The sequence below is a fragment of the Aotus nancymaae genome, unplaced genomic scaffold, assembly GCF_030222135.1.
Source record: "Aotus nancymaae isolate 86718 unplaced genomic scaffold, 86718_ANA_hifiasm-v0.15.2.pri h1tg000041l, whole genome shotgun sequence".
NCBI lineage: Eukaryota > Metazoa > Chordata > Mammalia > Primates > Aotidae > Aotus > Aotus nancymaae.
Genome location: NW_026988455.1, coordinates 35015645 through 35027006, shown reverse-complemented (window position 1 = coordinate 35027006; position 11362 = coordinate 35015645).

Genomic DNA, 11362 nt, shown 5'->3' with positions numbered 1-11362 from the left:
GTAATCCCAGCTACTCAGGAGGCAGAGACAGGAGAATCACTTAAACCCAGGAGGTGGAGGTTGCAGTGAGCTGAGATCATGCCATTGCACTCCAGTCTGGGCAACTCCGTCTCAAAAAAAAAAAAAAATTAAATATTTAAAATTTTAATTTAAATAACTTTTCCCTGAAATCATTTACCCTGCATATGAAGTCCATAGTGGTTAAGCCCTAGATGTTGAATATAAAAGACAAGATAGAGTGTGGTGTTTTCTCTCACTAATAGAGAAGATTTGTCTTGAGTCTTTTCATGGGGTTATCATTTTAGACCTTTCATTTTAAAACAGAGCTTCAGGTCTAAAACCATCAATTGCCTGTGATTTTGCCATGCTTTTCAAGTGATTGCTTTGTTCAAGAGGACCATGATGAAACTTTCCACAAACCTGAGTTAAATCATCTTCACAGTTTACAAAGATTATAATCATTTAGGATTTCTCCATGTTTCTCATCAGGAAATCTGTGATTTTTCTCTACAAACACTATTCTTATCCATCTGGCTATTCCATCTCACCTGTTCTCCATAGAAGGAAAGTCTCATGCCTTTGGCCTTTGTTGGAAAGGTCCTTGGCCTCCTATATCTGCCATAGCCCTGCAGGCTGAAGCACCAGTGGGCCTCCTATCAGGAGAAACTCCCAGGGAAATGAGAAATAACTTCATTTCTCCAAGGACTTCACAGTCCCATGTGGATGAGGCAGTGTGCTTGCTAGAGCTGGGAAAATCTTACCTTAAGAGATGCCTCTTAGAAAGGGGTTTACTTTTAATGGTTTTGAGAAGCAGCAGCTTCAGAGGAGAGCTACCCCAGCAGGAACACAGGCCTCAGGCAACCCTGGACTTCTGCCAGGCTTGGGGAGGGCCCCATGGCAGCAGGACTGACCTCACATGACTGGATTTCTGCCAGTTAAGTTCACAAGTCATGGACTCAGGACAGCTGCTCAAGAGAGTGGCATTTTGGAGAGCCTGAAGCCAAGGTTCTTCTGCAGGGGACTGCAGCTGTGCAGGACCCAGACACTATCACCATTGTTAAATGAGCCCTCTGGCTGACCCCAAACCAAAAAAAAAAAAAAAAAAAATTGGAGAGGAAATAATTTTGGGACTTTTAATTTCTTTAGACCTCAATTTTCAAGAAAAATTACATTTTTCTTTAGACCTTAATACCTCCCTGAGAATTTAATAATGTGAAGTATTTCATATATTTCAAATCAGGGCATTTTAATATTGCTGACATTTATTATTTGGAGAAGTTTTATGCCTTCATTTGAGTTCACTGCATAATCTCTAGTGAACTCTATTGAATGTCCTACCTGAGAAAATGTAAGATGGAAAACAGACTGGGGAGTGAATTTCCAGCCTAGGGCATTTATGACCTTCAGTAAATGCAACCAATGTTCTGTTCTTACCCATTTCAGAACCTCCAGAGTCCAATCACTGACCTCAGGAGGATTCCTGAAGGAGTCGTGATTGACAGCCGGGATCAGGCTCCTGGATGAGGGGGAAGGCTCAGGGACACTCAGCTCCCTTGCCCAGGGTGAACAGCTGCATCTGGTTATGCTACGCCCTAGGGGTTAATAAAGCCAAATGAGACCCAAACCCTGTGGCTTACGCTTGGAATCCCAGCACTTTGGGAGGCTTAGGCATGTGGATTGCTTGCATCGAGGAGTTTGAGACCAGCCTAGGCAACATGGCAAGACTCCATCTCTACAGAAAGTTTTAAAATGTGCAGTATACCTATGTAACAAATCTGCGCGTTCTGCACATGTATCTCGGAACTTAAAGTAAATACAAATCTTCAAAATAATAATAAATAAAAATTAGCCAGGCATGGTAGCGCACACCTGTAATCCTAGGTACTTGAGAGGCTGAGGTAGGAGAATCGCTTGAACCCAGGAGGTGGAGGCTGCAGTGAACCCCGTGATAGTGCCATTGCACTCCAGCCTGGGCAACAGAGCAAGACCCTGTCTCCAAACAACAACAACTAAGAAAGCCAAACATAAGAAACACTGGGAGGCAAGGGAAAGGGACATTTCCCTCTCTCTTCAGATGTCAGCCTAAGTCATAAAGATGTCAGCCTAAGTCATAAAGTCCTCAGATGTTTTGGGGACCAAGCTTTTTTCTTTTCAGACTACCTATATCCTCCCAGGATGAAAGAATGACTCATTCAGGCTGCTGAGGTTGGCAAAAGGCTCATTATGCAGGCTGGCCTTTTCCCTCTGCTTCTCCTTTGGATCTTGCCTGTCCCCAAGTAGCAAGCGGTTTTGTCTTTGGTCTTGTTCATTTTCTGTAGTTGATTCATGGGGGCCTTCTCTGCCTCTGTTGCAAGGCGGGACATAGCAGGCCTGCCACTGCCTTGTAAGTAAATTCCATTTGCTGGGGAAGAGGAATGGGAAGACCAGCCTGCATCTGGCTTCCAGTCATAGTCTCCAATCCACCTTGAAAAGGACTGAAGCTGCTATTACCATCTTTATCGGAGTCTATTATGCTTCTGTGAACAGGATTCAGTTGGATTCAGAACTTTGGAGGGGAGAAGGATTGTAGTAATTAGTACCCTAAACACTCAGTATGGATCATCTTCCTTCACATGTCAAGAAACATGACTGTGGCTGGGCATGGTGTCTCACTCCTGTAATCCCAGCACTTTGGGAAGCAGAGGCAGGTGGATTGCTTGAGCCCAGTAGTTTGAGACCACTCTGAGCAACATGGCAAAACCCCATCTCTCCAAAGAATACAAAAATTAGGAAGGTTTGGTGGTACACACCTGTAGTCCCAGTTACTTGGGAGGTTGAGTTGGGAGGATCACCTGAGCCTGAGGAAGTCAAGGCTGCAGTGAGCTGTGTGTGATCGCATCACCTTGGGCGACAGAGTGAGATGCTGACCAAAAAAAAAAAAAAAAACCAGAAAGAGAAAGAAACATGACAACTCTAGAGTTCCAGCCCCACAGCATGCCTTCTGAGCTTCTGTCATAGGAAAGACCAGTTTTCTCAGTTCTAGTGAAAAATCCTGGGGAAGTATCTTACATCTATTAGGATAGCTACTATTAACAAAACCAAACAGAAAATAAGTGTTGGCAAGGATATGAAGAAATTTGAATCCTTGTGCACTGTTGGTGAGAGTGTAAAATGGTGTAGCCACTATGGGAAAAAGTATGAAGGTTCCTCAAAAAAATCAAGGTAAAACAGGGCAGGGAGCGGTGGCTCATTCCTATAATTGTAGCACTTTGGGAGGATCACTTGAGGCCAGGAGTTTGAGACCAGCCTGAGTAACAAAGTCTATTTAAACTTTTTTTTTTTTTGAGACAAAGTGTCTCACTCTGTCACCCAGGCTGGAGTGCAATGGCGCCGTCTCGGCTCACTGCAACCTCCGCCTCCCAGGTTTTAGCAATTCTCCTGCCTCAGCCCCTCAAATAGCTGGGATTACAGGTGCCTGCCGCCACACCTGGCTAATTTTTGTATTTTTAGTAGAGACTGGGTTTCACCATGTTGGCCAGGCTGGTCTTGAACTCCTGACCTCGTGATCTGCCCACCTCAGCCTCCCAAAGTGCTCGGATCATAGGTGTGAGCCACCGCGCCTGGCTATTTAAACTTTTTTAAATGCAAAAACTAAAAACCAAAAATAAAATAGAGCTACCATATGATTCAGTAATATCAATTTTGGGTATATATCCAAAAGAATTAAAAGCAGGGTCTTGAAGAGATATTTGTACACCCATGTTTACAGCAGCATTATTCACAAGAGCCCGAAGGTGTCCACTGATGGATGAATGGATTTTAAAAATGTGGTATATACAATACATATGATACGATATTTTCAACCTTTAATAGGAAGGATGTTCTGACACATACTACATGGATGAACCTCGAGGACCTTATGCTAAGTGAAAGAAGCCAGTCACAAAAAGACACATCCTATATGATACCACTTATGGAAGGTGCCTAGAGTGGTCAAATTCATAGAGACAGAAAGTAGAATGGTGGTTGCCAGGGGCTGGAGAAAGGAGCCATGGAGAGGTGTTTAATGGGCTTCAGCTGTAATGTTTAATGAGTTTCAGCTTTGCAAGATGAAAAAATTCTTGAGATTGATGGCACAGCGGTGTAAATGTGCTTAACACAACTAAACTAAACGCCTGGAAAATGTTTAAGGTTGTAAATTTAATGTGAAGTGTTTATTACCACAATTTTTAAAAATTCTGGGGAAGATTTTTGATGACTACCCCCTGGATCAGGAGATCATCCTGATGCAACCAATTGTGGCCAATTAGCAGTGAGCTCAGAACACAGGAGCCCCCATTTGTGTGGAGGGAAGAGCAGTGAACGTCCACTACTGCTGGCCTTCATATAATTTGAAATTAGTGAGATGTGGGGAAGCTCTGGAATCCTGTGGCTGAAAAATATCTGTGACAATGCAGTTCATAAATGGAAATGAAGAGTCATTGAGATTTCTGCAGAAGAAACAATTCTGTAGTTTTCTAACAAAAGAAAGGGGTGAAATATTTATTATTTTTGAGTTGTCTTAGAGAAATACAACTAATAAATCTCAGTAGTTCAATCTGAGATGACAGGACAGGGTGTGCAGGAAAGATGGGCTTTTTGCTAAAGCTTAGATAAAGAATTCTTGCATGGTAAATATTTCTCAATGAGGTATGGTCTTCTGAGTTCAGCTGTTTGAGGTCATGTGCAATTCAGAGCAATAAGGATTCAGTGATTTTAAAATAAAAACTTCTTGCTTTTATAATATTACCTAGCACTTTGGTTTGGGATAAAATGTTAATCATTGACTTTCTGTTGAAACTCGAATTTCTGCTGGGCTAGTAACTCATTCTAAGTAGTCCACCTGTGTGGATGATGAACTAAACAGTGTGGGAGACAGCATATATCAGCAAAACATCTCAGGCTTCAGATCATTGATGAAAATGGAGATGGAGTCACTGGGCAGAGCTGTGTAAAGGAGGACAGAAGGGGAGGTGCATATAGTGTTTGCCTTCCCAGCCCTCTGTGGTTCTTCTGCAGAGAGAAGAACCCCTTTTATGGTTGAACTGTTTCTACCTCACTTCAGTATTGTGGTTCAAGTGGGTGCCAATCTGATTGCTCTGCTTTCCTGCGTACAGGATGGGTGTGTGACCCAAAGGCACTGAAGTCCTGAGAGATGATGTTTAACCTAGAAACAGGGGAAGAGAGTCCCTTCTTCTCTCATAGCAAAGATGATATAATCACTGACCATGGTTATAGGCTTGAGGAGAATGCCAGTTCGAGTGGATAAAACGTGAAGAGAGAAGCAAAGTTAAAAAAGAAAGACATAGGCCAGGCGTGGTGGCTCAAGCCTGTAGTTCCAGCACTTTGGGAGGCCAAGGCAGGCAGATCGCCTGAGATCAGGGGTTCAAGACTAGCCTGGCCAACATGGTGAGGCTCCATCTCTATTAAAAATACAGAAATTAGCCAGGCACAGTGGCGGGCACTTGTAATCCCAGCTCTTTGTAAAATGAGGGGTTAGACAACAACATTCAAAGGCCGCGTGTAGCGCTGATATTCTTTCAGATCCGAAGTGTCAATGTGGTTTATCCTGCTGAGTCTTCTGTTGGTTTTGACTTCAACTCTGTCTTCAGTTCTTTGTTCATGTCTTGCTTTAATTCTTTAACAAGATTTAACTTTTGGTCCTTCCTAAATTGGCTAGAAGAACCAAGACAGGAAAAAAAAATAGCACACCCTATGTCTCCCCAGTTAAACTAATCACTCAGATATTTAATAAAGAAAATATATCACCGGGCGTGGTGGCTCACACCTGTAATCCAAGCACTTTGGAGGCCAAGGTGGGTGGATCACCTGAGGTCAGGAGTTAAAGACCAGCCTGACCAACATGGTGAAACCCCGTCTTAAAAAAAAAAAAAAAGAAAGAAAGAAAATATATCTATTTATGACCACAATTGGGCATAAAGAAGACAAAGGAAAGAACTGGCAAATGGTCCTCGGCATATTCTGGTCTCCAGGTTGGAGGCTGTCACCAGCTAATGGTTTACCACAAGACGGGAGTGGCCAGACGTAGAAGGGAGATGTAGCCAGGAGCTGCGTTCTGCTGTTTGAAGAGCAGTTTGAGTTAAATTTACTAAGTCTGAGTTCCCTTAAAATAACCATTTAAGATACTTTGAATAGACTGAGACTATTGTTCTTAAGCAAAACACACCAGGGTTTCTGTGTTGTTTTCAGAAAATATCTTGTCTATGTTGTGAGAAAGGAGGACAATATGATTTCTTTCGAAAGGACAAGTCCCTCTGAAAAACATCCTTGCTTATCCCTTGAAAAGGTGTATGTGTGTCCAAAGTAAGTTCAAGAAGATTGTAAGTGGTTGACCGTCATGAACTTAAAATTTTTGTGTTCAGAGACGTAACAAAATGGGTGAGAGGATTGCTCAGAACAGTTGTGCTTTCAGAGGCTCGGCTGGGCTTTTCAGCGAAACCCACGATTGGACACGTGCTGGGGAGTAAACTCCATCAGCTCTGGGGTCCGGGTCTCTTTGGACTATTGAAAGGTCTTACCCTCAGACAGCCGATGAGATTTTTATCTGTATCAACACTGTATCTCATAGTGAGTAAAGAAGAAAAATGCTGTGATTTCTGTTTTCCTCTGATGAAAACAATCAAAAGATGAAATTGCCCAAAGAGAAGAGGCATCCCGAATTTTGGTTAACCCAGAAAGAAATTGGGTCTCACAGTGTCTTCTAAACAAGCAAGACACACAGCTGAGCTGTTCTGGCTCTAAGGTGGGCTCACCTGCCCCAACCTTCTGCTACTAGCTATTGAACGGGATCCTCTCATCCAAAACTGTTATGTCAGAAATGGAAATTTCTACGGTTTCATGTCTTCCTAAGGCCCATGCAGAGGAGTAGGCTGAAAAATTATTGGCTCAAATACTTAATCCTGCTAAGTAATACCAAAAAAGAAAAGTGTGCATATCTCTGTGTGTGTGCACATGGACAGTTACTTCCAGTTTCTTTACATCCTAATAGAAATATGCTTAATATTTGTTCTGTTAAATATTCAAGGTAAGGACAACACATATAGTATGGTACCTTTTGTGTAAAAGGGAGGAAGGGAATTCGTATGCTGTATATTTGTATTTGCTTATAGTTGCTAAAGAAATTGGGCATTTAGAGAAGGAACTGATAAAAGCGGCTACTAGTGGAGGTGGGGTGGACCTGGATGGATGGAGGACAAGGACATTTTTATTGCACATCTTTCACATGTTTGATTTTTGAGCCATGTGAATGTCTTACCCATTCAAAAAATATACTAAGAACCTAAACCAAAATTGTCCTTGAGAGTTGGAAACTCCCTTTCCCAATTTTCTGTAGTGTTTGTACATTTGAAAGTGATCATGTGTCACATTTGCCTCAGGAAACCTTAAAAAGAGAAAAAAACATTATGGAACAACAAATGCTATTAAAATTTTTTCCTACATAAGGAGATCTAGAAAAATAAAGGCAAAGTATCAGATGTTTCTTCAGGTACTAAACAGTGTATAAACATGTTAAGTTCAACCAGTAGAGTAGGAGAGAGACTCTTCTGTCCGCTGGATCTTCTACATAAATACATCTCAAGATTTTTATTGCAAACCAATAGTTTCTCCTCTGAGACATACCCCTACGATGGTTAGACATTTTCCTATGACACTCAGCAATCACAGAAACATCGAAGTCCAGGACAATGGCAACAGCTAACATGTTAAACAGACAATGAGAGGTAAGAATTAGCTGAGCATGAAAACAGGAAATCTACAGAGAAAAATGGAAAACTTCAACCCAGGCTGCTTAAGAGACCTGGATAAAATCTGCAGGTGGCAAGATAGGAGGGCATCACCAGCAAAAAGCCACCGGAGCACTCTTTGAGGCCCTTGTCTTCTGTTTGGAAAGGATGCAGCATTTTATTGAGGGAGCGGCAGCATCCCCAGGCAGCAGGGCAAGGCAGGGCATGTCACATGCTTGTGCAACAGCTTCCTGGGCTCACACCCTTGACTTCTTAGATCCCACCTGATTGCTCAGGTCCAGCTTGTATTACTCGGAGCTTGCTCTCTTCTGGGATAATTCAAATGACTTTACTAACTAGCTTTAAGTCATTTTTAAAACCAAGCAGCGTGCCTAACACAAAGCGTTGTATTCTTTGGAATAGAAATGCAATGATTTGATGTTCTCTCTGTAGTTCAAAGCCCAGAGCAGACTCCTGGTAATCCTGGACAAATGCTTGATCTGGGTTTTGGCTTTTCCTTCTGTGAAGTGGAAAAATATGTTACCAGTAGGTTCCAGAACATCCATGTCTGAAGCCACAGGTGGAAGAACTGGCCTCACAGCATCACTTTACCTCCTTGCACCATTTTTCTCATCAGAAAGTGAAGGAGCTGCCCTAAATTCCTGAGATTTTTTTGAGTTGAATTGGATAATTCGATCACAAACACCCCAAAATATATGTAAGACACGCTGGAAATACTATTTTGATACATGAAAATGAGCCTGTGTTGTCTGAAAGAGAGTGGGTGCTCTGGACGTTATCTGTCATAAGCACACGTGGTGATTTTCTTCGATCTCTAACCGTAGAGTTTAGAATACTTGCAGAGTTTCTTTTGGCTCCTAAATTCCACATGGTCAGTATATCTGATTAGGATTCATTAATCATCTTCAGCTGTCCAAGGAAGTTTATGCATGTTTAGAGACTTGAGACACTGGAGCCAGCCTGGGACACCAAGTCATTCTATGTTACCTAAGAGTTCCATTTTGGCAATGAAAGTATGCTAGGATATACAGAATCAGCATAAATGTTATCACTTTAAAAGTTCCTTCATCTCATTCCTCAGTTCGGCAAGCATCCACCCAAATCCTTGGGCACTCATCTGGGATTGGCTTTGTACTGATTTACAGGGCAATGTAATTTTTCCTCCCCACTGCCTTAGGACAATGCTGGGAGAGACTGGCTCTCAGAATGCATGGGTAGATGATTCTAAATGACATTCCAAGATTCCTTCCAGTTCTGTGAGTTTGAGAAACAAACATATGCTACCCTGTGGGCCTGGCTCTCTAACTACCTCTTCTCCCTCCACAAAATACATCCCCTCAACAATCTGCAACTTGTCACAGTCTGCCATGAACTTTGAGTGGTTGCAAATTCGGAGAAGTGTAACTGGATCCAGTACAAGATGAATGGAGGTGAATTATTTGGTGTATTCGTCCATTCTCACACTCCTGAGAACTATCTGAGACTGGGTAATATATGAAGAAAATATATATTTTTTTGAGACAGAGTCTTGCTTCGTCACCCAGGCTGAAGTGCAGTGGTGTGATCTCGGCTCACTGCAACCTCTGCCCCCTGGGTTCAAGCAATTCTCCTGTCTCAGCCTCCCAACTAGCTGGGATTACAGGGGCACGCCACCATGCCTGGCTAATTTTTGTATTTTTTCAGTAGAAATGGGGTTTCACCATGTTGGCCAGGCTGGTCTTGAACTCCTGACCTTGTGATCTGCCCACCTCGGCCTCCCAAAGTGTTGAGATTACACGCATGAGCCACCATGCCTGGCCAGAAAAGAGTTTTAATAATGCAAAGTTACATGGGCTGTATAGGAAGCATGGCTGGGAGGCCTCAGAAAACTTAAAATCATGGCAGAAGGCAAGGCGAAAACAAGCACGTCTTAATAGGGCAGAGCGGGGGTGGGGGGAAGTGCCACACTTAAACCATCAGATCTTGTGAGAACTGACTCACTAGCACGAAAACAACATGGGGAAAGCTGTCCCTGTGATCCAGTCACCTCCCACCAGGCCCCTCACCCAATATTGGGAATTACAAATCAGCATGAGATTCAGGTGGGGACACAGAGCAAACCGTATCATTTGGTAAGCTCCCACATGCAGCATCACTCAGCACTGAAGACACTGACCTAGAATCCTAATTGCATGGCGACGTGTTAGGACTTGATGAGACTTTCAGCCTGGGCAGAAATGACTTGTGGGAGGATGGGCCTGAGAAACCACAGGCTCTCGTAGGGTGCAGAGTGGCATCCAGGATCTTCAGGGATTTTTGGTGGTCTTATGCCTATCCTCACCTCACTTTTTTAGAATTATCAACCCAGCAACAGCCTGAAGCATTTTCATTAATTTCCTTCTTCCTGCCCTGTACATTCACTCGAGAAATATTTATTAAGCACCTAATATGCTTGATGCTGGGGATACATGGGTGAAAAAGGCAGGCGCAGTCTCAGCTTCTCTGGGAAGTTACATTCTAGTGTGGAAATGGACAATAAGCAAGTACTATTGCAGAGGCTATGAGTTTCCAGAGAAACAGGCAAGGGCTGAGTCAAGACATGACCAAGGACCAGGCTAAGTATGGTCTTGTGGGCCCATTAGCCGTCTGATGGTTTTTGTTTTTTTCTGAGACAGAGTTTCTGTCTTGTTGCCCAGGCTGGAATCCAATGGCACCATCTTGGCTCACCACAACCTCTGCCTCCCGAATTCAAGTGATTCTCCTGCCTCAGCCTCCTGAGTAGCTGGGATTACAGGCATGTGCCACCATGCTCGGCTAATTTTGTATTTTTAGTAGACATGGGGTTTCTCTATGTTGGTCAAGCTGGTCTCGAACTCCGGACCTCAGGTTGATCTGCCCACCTCAGCCTCCCAAAGTGCTGGGATTATAGGCATGAGCCACTGTGCCCAACCCTGACGGTTGTTCTAAATGTAACGGGAAGCTGTTAGAGGGCTTTGAGCAGGGGAGCTACATGATCTACCTTACGTACATTTTCAAAAGTTGACTATGGCTGCAGTTTTGAGAATGAATTCTAAGGTGGCGAAGTCAAGGCAAGGAGTCCAGGCCCAAGAATCTGGAAGAGATCGTGGGAGCTTGGATGAGACCTGCCTCATGGAGACAGAAGTCGATGGAGCGGAGAAAAGTTGTGAAGCAGAACAGATTGAATTTGAGGCTGAGGAAATATGAAACCTCCTTTGAAACTTTGTTGAAAGTGGTGCAGGATAATGAATAATACTAAGCAGTTTTCTGTCTCTAGGGGTGAAGACATCAACTTTGGAACAGACCTCTCTTTGTTTTAGGAAAATTATCACAATAGGTATAGTATGTGTCACTTCATTTTCTCATTCAACAAATCTTCACTGTGAGCTGGGCTACACACTGTTCTTGGTATATCAGCAAAACAAGCAGAAAAGAAGCATAGAACTTGCATTCTGCCAGACAGACAATACATGCAAAAATGAACCAATTATACAGCATATTAGGGGGCAATTCCTGCTTTGGGAAAAAGAAAAATGTTAGTAGGATAAGAGAAATCAGAGCACCAGATGTGGATGGGGAGA